The sequence below is a fragment of the Hyperolius riggenbachi genome, chromosome 9 (genome assembly GCF_040937935.1).
Source record: "Hyperolius riggenbachi isolate aHypRig1 chromosome 9, aHypRig1.pri, whole genome shotgun sequence".
NCBI classification, from domain to species: Eukaryota; Metazoa; Chordata; class Amphibia; order Anura; family Hyperoliidae; genus Hyperolius; species Hyperolius riggenbachi.
The window spans coordinates 62,249,343-62,266,097 of NC_090654.1; the positions used below are offsets into that span (position 1 = coordinate 62,249,343).

Sequence of the window (16,755 nt, forward strand, 5' to 3'; positions counted from 1 at the left end):
CTTTAAGGTTATTTTTTCGATTTTCCTTTTGATGTGCAATCTGCCACTGTTAAAATAAACCTACCATTGAAATGATACTGTTCTGAGACTTTTCATTTCTTTGTCATTGGACAAACTTACAAAATCAGTGAGGGGTCAAATAATTATTTCCTCCACTGTATATTGTAATGTAGCGTTAGCAGATCATTGCAACGGAATCCGTCGGCACAACATGAGGCATGCTGTGCAATACCAGACTAAGCATACCTGTACAGTGGCAATGAAGAATACTTTTCATGAACTGTATGCTTCAGAACAGTGCTTTTCGGCGCTGCTAGATTTGGGCGCAGCCGGCGCCACCAGAGACTATACAAGGAATCACAACTGCGCAGCGCTCAGTGAGTAACGTCGGCGTCAGAAGGCGGAGTCGAAGTTGCTTAAAAAACAATAACTCGACCTCCAGCAATCGCTGGAAGCCGAATTATAGCATTCCCCCACTATCCATGGCAGCCTGGAGGGGGAATAGTAATTAATACGGCCCGGACTTGCGCAGAAGCAGGATCAGCCATATACCGGCTGTATACTGCGCCCAAGTCTACTGCCGCTGATTTCAAATGTATGCGTATGCTTAAGATGTAACTGTCTGGCATAAAATCAAAAATCAATTCTTTATTGTTATCTGGTAAACAAGTAATAAGGATGCTAATCAGGCAATTAAAAAGTTAAAATCTCTATTACTTTTCTTGTTTATAAATGATCATTCCCCAGTGTACCTGACTCTTATTTGGTATGTTGCCGCACAAAGGAAGTTGCAGGGCATGCTGGGTTGTCCTTTTTTGCTTCTGTACATTAGTCTGAGGGGAAATAAAGAAGCAAAAAAAGGCAACCCAGCATGCCGTGCAACTTCGTTGTGCAGCAATGTACCAAATAAGAGTCAGGGAAACTGGGGAATGATCATTTATAAACAAGAAAAGTAATAGAGATTTTTACTTTTGGATTGCCTGGTTAGCATTCTCATTACTTGTTTACCAGATAAAAATAAAGAATTGATTTTATGCCCGACAGTTACACTTTAATGGAATACTTAAGGCAAAAAAAAAAAAAAATGATATTTACTCACCCGGGGCATCCCTCAGCCCCCTGAAGCTGGATGGTGCCCTCGCAGCCCCACTCCGATCGTCCTGTCCCCGTCGGCGGCTACTTCCGGGTTCGACGACAGCCACCGACAGGCTGGGAACGCGGCTGATTCTCCGCGTTCCCAGCCGCGATATCACCCTCTATGCTGCTATAGGGGGGCTAAGGGATGCCCCGGGTGTGACGCCGTCGATATGACATATCGAATGCGTCATGGAGTTACCAACGCTAGTTCTGCGCAAACCACCCAAACTGACAGTTTTTGGTTTAAATACACTTTTTTTTCCCTTCACCAAAGGGCTGGAGAAATCTTTTCATGGCCAGTTAATTAGCCTGCTGTTGAAAAGATTCTCTGCCAGCACAGGGGACCCCCTGAGGTGTTTATGACCTCATCCATCAGGTGAAGGGTAGATATCAGTTGACAGAAGCTCATAAATGTTAGCTCCTCCAGACTGCTAGGAACCGATCACAGCAGGGGGTTCTCTCAGGATTACCTCAGCTGAAGGATCAAGGAGATTCCATCTCCCAGCTGACCTTTCTGTGATCTCACAAATATGAAATCCATCTTTTGCCATAAAGATGGCTTTCCAAATAGGCAACGGCCTTAAGAACCCGCTTATTCTGAAATTCGGAACCAACCACACGATTGGATGTTTCTGAATTCAAGGTAAGCCCTGCCAAAGCAGAGATATACATTTTGGGGTCACCGTTCACTCTAAACCCCCCAAGTTTGGTATCAACGTTCTTGATAAATTCTGACAAACCTAAAAATGTTATTAGATTTAACATAACTTGTACGGTTTGCAGATGAGCACACTTATGATTCAGGTAAATTCTTGCCTCTATAAGAGGGGCAGAGACCTCCTGCTGCAAAGAGGTGTGTGATCCACGCCCCCTAACCCCTCCTTGCTGGAGTAGGGGCTATAACCAGACAGAGCCCAGAAAGCTCTGCGTCCTTTACCTTCAATCTGATGCCTAGTAACATCCTGGCAGCCCGCAAGGACTCGGGCAAAACCTCTATCTTTGAACTTTCTAACAAAGGCCTGTTGGCCGCATGGCAACCGCCATTTTGGGACTTTCGCCAAAGACTTGCGATTGCCGCATGGACTACCAATAACGGTATTTGAACTGCATATAATCAGACATTCTGTTCTCTTTTCCTCTCTTCTCTCTGTCAATCAATCTGTTCTACAATAAGCTATGTGTATGTAGTTTAGAAATAAACTAACGATTTTATCGTTCAGTCTTGTGCCTTTTCTGGTCATCTGATTGCTGCTATAACGAATCTGCCCTCTGAAGAGTCAGTCATACTACCGCATTGTTTTATGATTTGCTTATAAATTGTTGATTTGCTAGCTAGGTTGTAAATAACCGTTTGTTCCTTCTAGGATTAGCTAGTACCAGATTTCCTGTGCGAAATCGATAACTTTCATTTCTCGATTGTAAATACAATTCGAGATTGCATCATATAGGGACCCAGTAACCTTTCTTTAACGTCACATTGCTCACAGTCTTTAAGCCGTCGGAAGTGATTATTCCCCGAACGGTGACTTGAGCGTGTTGAACGTGATTGGGCTGGCTACCGTATTATGATAGCGGGAGTCTCTTTCCTCCCTGAACTTGAGAGAGTGGTGGCAGTCTACTTTATTTACCCGATTTCCAGCGCGAAATCGATATTTTTAGTTTACCGATTGTATATACAATCAGAATTGTACATGTATGGGCACCTCCAACCAATCTTAACCGTTTACTACGCACACAGTGAATTTGCCTCCAGCAGTCTCTAGTGCATGAGACCTGCATGGCAACAGTGGCCTAGTAATGCGCGACCAATCTTTATTGTCAGTCTGTTCACCGTACTTCCTGCGTATGCTAACGGGAGCAGATTAGACGGGATTGGCACGCTCTGTCGCCTTTTCTTCTTACCTCTGACGATCCAGCAACCGGTCTCGTTGTCCGTCTGCACCCGTACTTCCTGCATACGCTAACGGGAGCAGATCTCGACGGGATCGCGGGGCTGGATTGTCACACCGGGTGAGTAAATATTTTTATTTTGCCTTAAGTATTCCTTTAACTGTATGTGTCATATCGCATGTGCAATGCACAATGCAACTTTTACCCCAGTTGCAAGCCTGTTTTTACAGGGTACACATTGCCCTAGTGTGCTTTAACGACCTCCCGGCCCCCTCTGTTCATCTTCTGTCAGACCTGGTAAAGTCTGCAACTCTGCTGGGTCGCTCAATACTGCGCAAACGCTGACCTGGCGGCTCAGCGCCTCAAATAAAGCTCTAGCTGGCAGAGTTCTGCGCATGTGAGTCATGGTAAACTCGCATGCGCAAAACGCTCTCAGCCACAGGAGCACAATCGAGGAAGCTGAATCAGTCTTGCTATGCACAAAAGTGCATGACCCAGCTGACTAGCAGACTGTACCGGGACTGACAGCAGATCAACGGAGGGGACTGGGAGGAAGAAGCCCCAAGTAAGAAAAAGCCAACCCACTTCAGTTTTAAGACTGAACTCTAAAAAAAAAGTAGCAAAGACAATCTGGTGTAAAAATATGCTTCAGTTTCAAAACAAACAGAAGAAATTACCCTTTGTTCCAGCACTAAAACCTTATTGTTGTTTCCTCAGCCACATAAGGTTTTGCCTCCTATTTGCTTTTTATGACACTGGGCTAAAATTGACTGTTTGACTGTCTTCATTTGCATAATGAACATAACTAGTTATTAACACTTGCTGTATAGGACAACAGAAAGGGATTCAGACAATTTCTTAGAAGGACGAGTACTGTATGTACCCATGTTTATGTACCTATGTTTATTTCCTCATGTCATATCAGTTCAGGTACCAGTTGAAAAGTTGAAAGGTGTATAAAAATTGTTAGAACACTTGTATCATTTTGTCCTTATCAAGAAACTGATGAGGCACAAAAAACCCCCAAAAAACGAACAAACACAAACTTGCGATAGATGGTCTGAACAATGTCTGAATGCTCTTTGCTTGCATGGGCTGCCTGAGTGTAATAGTGGTGCAACAGGTGGATTAAGGTATATTGCATTTACATGTGACACAAAACTAACAGGTGAGATAAGGCACCATATACATTTGGGTTGATAATCTGTAATACGGGGGCAATATCACAGGTGCCACATAATTGGCAGGGATGATAACATTCCATAAATAAAGAATAGTATACAGCATAACCACTACCTCCTCTACATAATTCTGGACCGATCCTGTTAAATACATGTGCAATATGTAGATTAAGGTATAGCACACTTACAGGTGAGGATTGATAACACACCATATCATATACAACCCTCCCACTTCCACCATCGACACTGGGGATAATCCCATGTAACATGTTTTTTATAATATCACATATATCGGTGAGGTAAAGAGAGATCTACCAAAGTGTATACACTGCACAACATAGTGCTCCCTCTATGTGTAGAGAGGTTTTACTATCTGAACACAGACAACCTGTGCTGATCTCATGAAATCTTTTATTTTCAAAAGTGAAATTTTATTTCACATTTGTATTATGTCAAGTACACCTGGGGAATACATATCACCTGTTGCGAATACAGAAAACAGAGCAACTCGGTTATTGTAACCGGGGCTGTGGAGTCGGAGCAATTTTTTTGGGTACCCAGAGTTGACCTTGCTGTAACTAATGATATAACACACTGCATAGGTCCCAACTCTATGTATATCTGAGCTGAACTTGTATAATTGGTAGACTAGGATACAGAGAGTGGAAGAGAAACCATGTTATTGTAATTATTCATATGACAGGTATATGTAATGTACACCCTAATCCAGGGGTGGGGAACCTATGGCTCAGGAGCCAGATGTGGCTCTTTTGATGGCTACATCTGGCTCACAGACAAATCAGTAGGGGTTGATTCAGTAAGCTACACTGCTCAAGCACAGCAGCTTAGTGTGGCAGTGCAAGTCAACTTATCAAAGTAGGCACACTACTGCTGAAGAGTGCACTACTAACTTACACGCCCCCCAAAACTAACAGCTGCTCCAATTGTCCCACCCTGGACCCTGTCAGGTTCAGTTACTTTGTAGCACGAGATCCCCACACTTTGACTGGCCCAATTGGCTGCCTGTCACTTGACAGGCAGCCTATTGGGCCAAACTGCAGGGATCTCGTCCTACAAAGTAAATAATTCCCCAAGTCAGCTAGCTAATTGTACAAGCTGTTAGTCTGTATTTCTCCTGTCTGGCTGTCAGCGGTTGCTGAAACCCAAGAGAAGCTGAAGACGTGTCTGACACATCCACTGCCCGGTTGATCAAGTGTGTACACATCCCCATGGCAACAGGGACGTAAGCCCTCTGCTGCGCATGTGCACAGTCCCAGGTTGAAACTTATTGTATGGCTCTCATGGAAATACATTGTACAAGCTGTTAGTCAGTATTTCTCCTGTCTTACTCTCAGGGAAATTGCTGATGTTGCTGAGACCCAAGAGAAGCTGAAGACGTGTCTGACACTTCCGCTGCCCAAATCAACTGTATACACATAACCATAGCAACAGAGAGGTGAGCCCTCTGCTGCGCATGCGCACTGTCCCAGTTTGAAACATATTGTATGGCTCTCACAGAATTACATTTTAAAATATGTGACGTTTATGGCTCTATCAGCCCAAAAGGTTCCTGACCCATGCTCTAATCTATACCTGGGCTGACATTGTGTAAGGTAGATTCACACACACAGGGAGTTTTGTTACTCTATGAAAGGATGAATAGAGACCCTAAGAACAAATCCCATTGTAAATAGCATATCTCAATACAGCCCTGTGTAATAAGTTGATATGGGTGTAAATATGAGGTGCCACGTTATTACATGGCAAGTGTGGGGATAACACTCCAGTCCCTGGTCTTGGTCATCCTGTACAATCTGTGGATTATGTATATCACATTCTCTATATACACACACATAGTATATAGACCCCTCCCCCCGCCTATACACACCGGGGGGAGGGGAGGCGGATGTGGACAGTCCGAGTCCGGCTCTTCCTCCTTTAATCCCCTTCCCGGTTTCTCACCTGAGCGGCTAGGTTCTGGCGGTCTTGTTGCTTCCGGTTGGCGGCCCTTCTCCCGTTAGCGGAACTCCTGCAGCAGCTCTCTCACAGGACCGCCCGGCTCTGGCGCGCTCGCAAACCCTACGTGCGCGCTCACCCGTAAGAGCGGGGACGCGCGTCCCGGCTCCACGACTGAATAAAGGCGAAGCGTGATGACGTAAGCAAGCGCGAGCACGAAGAACGTAGGCAGGGAAGAGCCTTTTACGCAAGCGCAGTGAACAGCTGCGTTTGGGCGGGGTCGGAAGGAGTTGGCGCTCTGCAGCTGGGTCACGAGCCTGCGGACGTTTCCAATTGCTTATAAGAAACAGGGGAGAGCTGAATGATGCGCTGAGGCCTGCCTACTGCGTCCTGTGCGGTGGCAATGCACGACACCCCTTTTCTCTAAATACCCTTTTCATCGTGATGAGTAATGTAGACGGTGGGTGGGGATAAAAAGCGAGGGGCCAATCGATTGTAGGGAGGGCGGGGTTAAGCAGATTACTCTGACAGACGGGGTATAAATAGAGATGATGCTATTTGTGCTTCTTGTAATGCATGCACGGTACGGTAGCCGAAGCAAACGAGAGGTGTGGCTGTAATGATATCATATACTTTTATCAGAAGAACGCGGACTGAACTTATGTTACCTGTTACTATTACTACAGAACAATGGCATGTACTGTGATGGACCTCAGCTATGCTTTACTGACAAGTGTGCATTACTGACTCCAGCTATACTGTATAGGAAAATGCATGAATGTGAACTTAGTGCTGGATTACCCACAAAACAACTGCCCTGTGGGCTTGTCTGGCTATCAAAGGGCTTGTAATGAAAGCATTGCTCTTCCTCTGTTAACCATGGTTACTGCAAATGATTATATGCAACTGCAAGCATGGTTGCGTTGCATCAAAAGGGCTTCACGGGCAAGTTTGTTGCTGCTTATAACATTGTACACAAATCAACCATGAGATCATTGAGGAGGATCAATTGTGAAGAAGGCTCCAGGGTGCCAAAGAAAGTCCAGCAAGCACCAGGACCATCTACTAAAGATGCTGCAAGATACAGGAAAATTGATACTCCCTTCGGTAATTTTCCTTTCCTGGTGCATCTCCATGTTGGCATACTGATGGGTTAGCTCTGCCCCTCTAACCTCTATAGGACCAGTCAAAATAGTGTGTATGTATATATATATATATATATATATATATATATATATGCCAATAAAGAATTATTTATGACCAGCAGACAAAAACTTTTGCCAAAGTCTACTGAGGTTAACAGAGCAGGGTTTACTCTATGATGGTTTATAAATGTGTTAGCCGATGACCAGTTCGCTGCCTTGAACAATTCTCTGGAGGTTCAAACACCTGTGATGATAAATACTCAAGTACAGGTAGTCCTCGGTTAACAAACGAGATAGGGACTGTAGGTTCGTTCTTAACCTGAATCCGTTCTTAAGTCAGAATGCTGTGCTATGTCTGTCCCCTTTGCCTCCAGTGTCCACCTATGTGCCTCTCTGTCTTCCCCTGTGCCTGATTGTCCCCTTCAGTGCCCATTTATCTCCCTTCTGTGCACCTCTATGTCTCCACCCCTGTTTGAACCCCCTCTGTTTGTTCCCCTGTGCCTCCATTTGTACCCTCTGTACCCCCCCCCCCCCCAGTGCCTCTCTTTTTAGCCCCCTGTGTCTCTGTTTTTACCCCCTGTTCCTCTTTCCCTTCACTCTCCCTATGGACTCACCTTCCAGCCCCGGATCCAACGCTGTCTGTCCTCCGCTCTCTGCCTTACAATAGCCGCTTAAAGCACTGCTAGATGCAGCATCGCACTGCTTCCTGTATGTCACATGACATACAGGAAGCGAATGGATGCTGCATCTAGCGGTGCTGTACGCGGCTATTGGGAGCAGCAGGCAGAGAGCGGAAAACAGACAGCTTTGGACTCAGTTCGGAGGTGACTCCAACACTGCTGGGGACATGCGGCGGCACTCAGGGGAAGTTTTTAAACCGCTTCTTCAAACTTCCCCATGCGGAAATGACGTCATCGTGACAGGATCGGGCTTGTCTGTATCGGCAGGTTTTTCGTATGTCGGGCGTTCGTAACCCGAGGACTACCTGTACTAAAGGAAGATCCCAATTTGGACAACTCTTTTGCAATGGGGGTCTCAGCTTCATTATGGCCTGAAAGTATTGTTGAATCAGCCTGTGAGATGCCAACTGTGATCCAATCAAGGCCGATTTTGCCGATACTTGCACTCTGAGAGTTCTTAGTGTCAGGCCTATATCAAAACCTGTGGAGAAATTCCAAAACATGTGGCACTGATGGTAAAAGGTAATTCACCTCCACCTGTAACGAAAAGTCAATGAACTTCTTCCAAACTCTATAATAAGTCTTATTTGTGGAAGACTTCCTAGCCTTCAATAGAGTTTCTGTAACTGAAAGGGAAAAAACAGCTTTCAACAAATTCCCCCTCTCAATTTCCAGGCAGTCAATGACATTGTCTGTAGGTGTTGGTGTAGTAAGTCTCCCTGCGACAAGAGATCTGATGTCAGAGGTAATTTCCAGTTAGGAGCAATCGACATCTTGAGCAGCAGCGGAAACCAAGGCCTCTTTGGCCAGTTAGGTGTTATCACTATAGCATCCACCGTCTCTTGTTGCAGCTTGTTCAGAAAACTCAAGATAAGCGGAGTCTGGGGAAAAGCATATATCAGAGTCACATTCCATAAATGAGTCAAAGCATCCACTCTCTCTGACTTCCTGGAGGGGAACCTGGAAAAGAACCTGGGTAACTGGTAATTCGTATCTGAGGCGAACAAGTCCACCTGAGGAAGCCCCCAACGTTGGACTAACATCTCAAAGATCTCTCTCTTCAACATCCATTCGTTGCCTCGCACTAGATTCCTGGATAGAAAATCTGCCCGCCAATTCTGCGTTCCTAGAATGTAGATCGCTCCTAATGCTAATAGAGATGGCTCGAACCTCCGATTTTAAGTTCACGAACCTCGAATGCAAACTTCCGCAAAAGTTCGGGTTCACGCGAACTTTGCAAACCGCAATAGACTTCAATGGGGAGACGAACTTTGAAAACTGCAAACATTTATGCTGGCCACAAAAGTGATGGAAAAGATGTTTCAAGGGGTCTAACACCTGGAGGGGTGCATGGCGGAGTGGGATACATGCCAAAAGTGCCGGGGAAAAATCAGGATTTGACGCACAGCATCGTTTTAAGGGCAGAAATCGCATTGCATGCTAAATTGAAGGCCTAAAGTGCTTTAAAACATCTTGCATGTGTATACATCAGTCAGGTAGTGTAATTAGTGTACTGGTTCACACTGACAGACCAAACTCACTGTGTAACGCACCGCACACAGCTGTTTGTGTAGTGACGGCCGTGCTGGACTGGTGCACACCATGGCGAGAGTGCAGGCCTTGGCGGTTTTCAAGCCCATATGGTCGCTGGGCTGAGGTAGTTCAATGACATAACAACAGTGACTGTCCAGCTGATCGAATTTGGTCTGTCCACAAAGAAGCAACTACCTTATTATCTTGGGTGTGCCTCCCCCCAACACACTCATATAGCCGGCGGTCATTACTTCATTGTGATACGCAAGCCCCTTCACCACGGCAAGGTAACGATCATGAAGGGGAATTGACACATGTACATGCCTTTTGTTTTCTTGTTGCAGCCGCAGTGCAGCCAGAAAAATTAGGCAGGCATGTACATGCACGAGAAAAATTATTATAGCGGCGCTGCTAGCAGCGGCCTTAAAAATTCAGGAATCCGCCAAGAGTCCTGGACCCTGTTGGTGGTGGCAGAGAAGGCAGTCAAGCGGCCTGCAGGCAGAAATGCTGTGTGGGGACTGGGGACCGACTTAGTCTTGGGGCAGGCAGTCACACAGCGTGCAGGCAGAGATGCTGTGTGCAGGGACTGCCTTAGTCTTTGGGCGGGCAGTAGCGCTCCCTGATCAATGCCTCATTCATTTTGATAAAAGGTGAGGTACTGAACACTTTTTTGACATAGGCAGCTTCTCTTCTCAGTGAATATGTTTCCAGCTTCGCTGAAGGTCCTTTCCGACAGGACGCTTGAGGCAGGGCAAGACAGAAGTTAGATGACAAATTGTGACAGCTCTGGCCACAGGTCAAGCCTGCGCACCCAGTAGTCCAGGGGTTCATCACTGTTGTCTACATCCGCAGTTAAGGCCAGGTAGCCGGCTAACTGCCGGTCAAGGTGTTGGTGGAGGGTGGATTCGGATGGGCTAATGGAAGGCGTTAGACTAAAGAATGTCCGCATGTCCGACATCACCATGAGATCGCTGGAGCGTCCTGTCCTTGCCTGCGTGGACATGGGAGAAGGATTACTGGCAGTGGCACCTTTATTCCGTTGTGCTGTGACATCACCCTTAAACGCACTGTAAAGCATACTTGCCAGCTTGTTGTGCAAGTGCTGCATCCTTTCTGCCTTCTGGTGAGTTGGTAACATCTCCACCACTTTGTGCTTATACCGAGGGTCTAGTAGCATTGCCACCCAGTACAGGTCATTCCCCTTGAGTTTTTTTATACTGAGGTCCCACAACAGGCTGGACAGCATGAAAGATGCCATCTGCACAAAGTTGGATGCAGACGTACTATCCATCTCCTCTTCCTCAGTGATGTCAGGTAAGTTCACCTCAGCCACGAACAGAACCACGGGAAAGGTGAGCAGCACAAGCCCCCTGCGACGCCTGCTGCGGTTGTTCTTCCGCCTCCTCCTCAATCTTCCTCATCTGACTCCTCTTCCCCACACGACTCCTCCTCCCCCCTCCTCTATGCTGCTGCAGGTGTTGAGGAAAAATCTGGGTCTGCTGAAAATTGCTCCCACAACTCTTCCTCCTGTTCCTGTTCATGCTCCTCCACAGCTTGATCCACCACTCTACGCACGCCACGCTCCAGGAAGAAAGCATAGTCGCTGATTTCGCCTTCACTGCGACTCACCATGTTTGTAACCTCCTCAAAACGGCCACATGAGCCTGAGCATGAGGCATTTCACATGAGTGTCCAGTACTTCGGCCAGAAAAACCCCATCTTCCCAGAGCATGGCCAGAACAACCCTATCTCCCCAGAGCATGTCCTTTTACTGTAGTTGTAGAGATACTGGTTGACAGCTTTCTCCTGTTGTAGCAGGCGGTTAAACATCAGGAGCATTGAATTCCAGCGAGTTGGGCTATCGCAAATCAAGTGCTTCACCAGCAAGTTGTTTCTCCGCTGAATATTGGCCAAGCGTGCCATGGCCGTGTAGGACCACCTGAAATGCCCACACACCTTCCTGGACTGCTTGAGGACATCCTGTAAGCCTGGGTACTTGCACACGAATCTCTGAATTATTAGATTCAGCACATGTGCCATGCAGGGTACATGTGTCAACTTTCCCAAATTCAAAGTCGAGATGAGTTTGCTGCCGTTGTCACACACCACATTGCCGATCTCCAGTTGGTGCGGGGTCAGCCACTGATCCACCTGTTTGTTCAGAGCAGCCAGGAGAGCTGCTCCAGTGTGCATAGGCCCTGGGGAGCTGGGGCTGTGTAGCTGGAGAGGAGTTCGCAGCACCAGTAGAGTAGCACTGCCACTCAGCCGAGAAGGAGGCCGACGACAGCGAAGAGGCTGGAGTAGGAGGAGAAGGAGAGGAGGTGGCGGCAGGCCTGCCTGCAAGCCGTGGAGGTGTCACAACTAGGTCCGCTGCACAGCCACATACTCTCTGCTTGCCAGCGGTCACCAGGTTGACCCAATGGGCTGTGTAAGTAATGTAACTGCCCTGACCGTGCTTTGCAGACCAGGCATCCATGGTCAGATGGACCCTTTACCCAGAGCTGTGTGCCAGAGATGACATCCCTTTTCTTTCAACTTCATGGTACAGGTTGGGTATCGCCTTTTTAGAGAAATAATTGCGGCCTGGCATCTTCCACTGTGGTGTCCCAATCACCAAAAATTTTCGGAAGGCCTCAGAGTCCACCAGCTGGTATGGTAACAGCTGGCGAGCTAACAGTTCCGCCAAGCCAGCTGTCAGACGCCGGGCAAGGGGGTGACTTGCAGACATTGGCTTCTTCCGCTCAAAGATTTCCCTCATGGACACCTGGCTGCTGCTGTGGGCAGAGGAGCAGGAACCGCTCAAGGTGAGAGGCGGAGTGGAGGAGGGTGGTTGTGAAGGTGCAAGGGAGAAAGCGACTGAAGATAATGCACCTGAAGGAGGTTGGTTTTGCTTTTGTGTGCTGCTTTTCCTCAGGTGGTCTTCCCATTGCAGTTTGTGCTTTCTCGTCATGTGCCTTCTTAAGGCAGTTGTCCCTACACGGGTGTTGGCCTTTCTACGGCTTAATTTTTGGTGGAAGAGAGTACAGATGGCATTGCTCTCATCTGAGGCAGACACACAAAAAAAATGAAAAAAAGCCCTGGGGTGATGGCACTATGGTGGCGTTAGCAGCTGACGTTGAAGGGCATGTTGGCTGGCTGTCCATACGTGGTGATACATGGTGCCGGACACTGCTACGAGCTGTTTCTGAACTGCCCCCCTGGTCATCATGTCTATTAGGATCCCATGTGACATCCATGCCAGTGTCATCATCATCATCATCATAATCATCCTCAACTGCTTCTCTTGTATCAGACACCTCATAAACTACACCAACAGCAAGTACTTCATCATCCTCCTCCTCACACCTTACGTCCATAGTGCCGCCTAACTCAGACATATGAGGTGGTGTAACTTGCTTCGCGCCTTCATCTTGTTGTAACAATAATGGCTGTGAATCAGTTCATTCCCCACCAAATAACTCCTGCGAAGTGTCAAATGTAGTGGATGTGGTGCTTGTAGTAGCACTGGTGGCTGCGGAAGATGAGGTGTTCTAGTCAACTACGTCCTGACAATCTTGGGAGTTGATGGCACGTGCCTTCTTCTGAGCACTGTACTTTGGTCAAGGGCCACACGAAATCACTTCAGCACGACCTCGAACAGACCTGCCGGGTGGCCTGCCTCTGCCTGTTGTTTTGTCCATATCGGGGAGGATGAAGTGAAAGGAATTCACTGACTTGACTAATACAATGTGCAGTCACACAGGTGCAGTGAAAGGTATGCAGTGACTGGTATTACAATACAATGTGCAGCTGTCACACAGGTGCAGTTAACAGGTATGCACGGACTGGTATATAAAACAGCGTGTGGTCACACAGGTGCAGTGAACAGGTACGCAGTGACTGGTATTACAAATGTGCAGCTGTCACACACGTTGGTGCACTGAACAGGTATGCAGTGACTGGTATCACTACAATGTGCAGCTGTCACACACACACAGGTACTGTGAACAGGTATGCAGTGACTGGTATATAATATAACAGGTTTATCCTAAAGCACAGCCAAACCTTACTGAGGAGGAGAAGAAATCACTCGAATGGTTGAAAGGGCAAAGGGAAGTGATAATAAAACCCTCGGACAAAGGGGGCAATATTGTACTTTGGCCAGTATCCATGTATATAAATGAATGTATGAACCAACTGGAAGATGGAATAACATACAGCAAACTCAGAAGTGATCCAACTGAGAAATATCTCTGTGAATTGAGATCTATTTTGAGGGATGCTATGGAAAAAGGTGTGATGAGTTGGAACTCTGCCAATAAATTGATTCCGTCCAATCCTAGGAAACCAATATGGTATTGTATACCGAAAGTACATAAGAATTTGTCCTGCCCTCTGGGCCGTCCAATCTGTTCAGCCATTGGTTAAGTCTTTGAGAGCCTATCACAATTCCTGGATTACAAATTAAGACCATTGGTAGAGGCCCTACCATCTTTTGTCCTCGACTCGACGCAAGTACTTCACAAACTTCAGGAAGTAGAATGGGAGGATGACTTCCAGCTGGCTAGTGTGGACGTCACCTCCTTGTATAGTAGGATACATCATAAAGATGGTTTGGAGGCTGTACGGTCTTTTTTGCCTTTGCTTAAGGAGAAACCAGAGGAAAATGAGTTTGTCCTGGCTGGCCTGGAGGCGGTCCTGACCGGCAACTCCTTCCTCTTCGACCGGTGGTACCATCAGGAGGTTGGCACTGCGATGGGGACCCTAGTGGCCCCCACCTATGCCAACCTCTTCATGGGGCGCTGGGAGTTAGATCTGATTTTTTCCGGGAGAGGGGGAGTTGCCGCTCGGGTCCGCCTCTGGGCCAGGTAAATAGATGACATCCTGATTATTTGGGCGGGCAAACGAGATGAGTTTGAGAACTAGATACTTACCTTGAACCAAAATGATATTAACCTCCACCTTACTTTGACCTGGGGGGGCAACAGCTTGGAATTTCTGGGCTTGAAAATTTGAAATTGTGAATAATCAAATAACTACGAAAACTTTTAGAAAAAACACAGCTTATGATATGGTCCTACATGGTGAAAGCTTTCATCCCCAGAAACTGAAAGATAGTCTGCCGTATAGTCAGATGGTGCGGATGAAACGGAACAACTCAAATCCACTGGAAGGCATAAAACAGATAACTGAGGTTAAGGATAGGTTTGCTCAGAGAGGTTATGAGGAACAAGTATTGAAATCGGCTGTCAATTGGGTACATAGTGTGGATAGGTCAGTTCTCTTGCAACTTGGCCAGAAAAAGAAGAAAAACGTTTTTTTTCATGCATTTTTCTCACTCACCGATGGGGGTTATCATTGTAGATTCAATTAGAAAGAACTGGGGCCTTTTGCAGACTGACCCTATGTTGAAAGATAATGTGCAGAACCTCCCTGCATATATTTTATGAGGTGCAAGAATTTACGGGATGAGCTCCTCCAGAGCGAGTTTAAGTCTCCACAAAGAAGGACTTGGTTAAATCAATCTAAAGTCGTGGGCATGCACCCTTGTACTAAATGCATCTACTGTAGATATGTGAAGAGTGGAAAAGGTTTTATGCATATGAACAGATGGTATAAGAGTAGACACTTTTTCATGTGTACGCTATAAGTTGTCCATGTACCGTAATCTAATCTATATAGGTAAAACCACGAGGGCCATAAAGGAGAGGTTCTCGGAACATTTAAAAATCCATTAGAAATGGGAGGGGAGAAAAAAGGATGATTGATCATGTCAGAGAGAAACATAATGCTGATGCCTGAGGTTCTTTGGGGTAGATAAAGTGGTAATGAATTCCAGGGGGGGAGTAGATCAGGACCGGTTACTTCTACAAATTGAGAGCAAGTGGATTATGAGATTTCAAACAGAAGGCCCAATGGGCTTTAATAATAAATTAGATATGGCTATCTTTTTGTAACAGGTGGCACTGTGATAATTGAGAACCCTTGGAGGTTACCCCCATTGTGGTGTCTCTTTTTGAGGCCATCTGATTGAAAGCTTTGTATATTACTGTGTCTTTATTGCTCTTCCATTGTTCTTTTTTGGGATTTCTTGTTTGTCTATGCAGTACAATGATATTGACTGATGGTGGGTCTCAATTGATTGGTCCCACCATGTAGCCATCTTTTGAGTCTGCTGATTATTACTGTTAGATTACATTCTTTTCTTATTATGGGTGTGGCCTTTTGACATGTGAGGGGGTAGTCTATGATAAATGGTGACATCTTTCCAGGGAGATTGTTTCCTCCCAGGTGAGTCACAAATTGAGACACCCTCAAAAAATGTGCATGGTATGCTTTCAGTTAGTGTTCTTTTTATGTATATACACATGTTTATATGAGTGGTCCTGTATTCCAGTAGAGGCCTTAATTCAAGGGGGTTATTATTTATACTTTCATTACAGTCAGGTGGGTTGCTCCCGCCTGACATATTTTTATAGGTCTAGTTGGTTATATCCCCCATATAGCCTTTTGGGATTATGGACACACAACAGTGTGTTTATATATCCATCGTGAGACACGTCTTTTATGACTTATGGATGGAGCCTATTAGGTAAGGATAAAAAAAATTCATAGTAATGAATTCCTGTGTTGTAGTGTCAGATTTGAACTAATTGTATCTCTTGTATGATCTCGCATCTAGCTCATTGGATGATTGCCATTGTTTTTATATATGCTGTTTTGTTAGGCATTGATGTTAGTGTGTCCCTCTGTGGAGGGTAGGGCCAGTACATGGATATCATCCCCCTAAAAATATATATGTTATTTTACCACTTGGTGGTGCTGTAGACCATCTATATGGGATACGTACGCTTATGCGTCCCTTTGGACGCATCAGCTTATGTTTATACGTGAGGCGGCACGCTGTATGCTCTGAGACGCATCGGCGGACGCAAGTACGTTAGGTGGCGTGCTGGAACGCAGTTGCGTTCCATTGCGGGCGGAACAGGAAATACGTTGAGCCATGGGAGCACGGGCGGGAGACGGCAACGTCACCCGGTGCGACACATGGCGGTGCTGCGAAGGAGCGTATCCGCCGCACTACCGCTCTGATTGGCCGGCTTGCGCGCGGCTGATTGCTACAGGTGAGTGGGGTCACACCTGGGCTGTGTAGCTGACGCTATTGGTTGTAAATTCCATTGGTGGGCGGGATGCATAGACGCGCCCGGTTCGAGGGGGCGGGACCCTGTGGAGAGCAGGGCCTGCTCTCCACAA

The 16,755-nt window shown here is 46.5% G+C and overlaps 1 protein-coding gene across 3 annotated transcripts in view; it reads right to left on the minus strand.

The window, feature by feature from the left end:
- Nucleotides 1-16,755, minus strand: part of RHOA (ras homolog family member A) — an 81,188-nt gene that overhangs the window by 34,687 nt on the left and 29,746 nt on the right. Inside the window, exon 1 of one of the 3 annotated variants that reach the window (XM_068252908.1) lies at nt 6,171-6,325. The exons of 1 other annotated variant lie outside the window; for it this stretch is intronic. The gene's annotated coding sequence lies outside the window, so the exon portion shown is untranslated. One more of the 3 variants, XM_068252909.1, reaches the window with a different exon arrangement.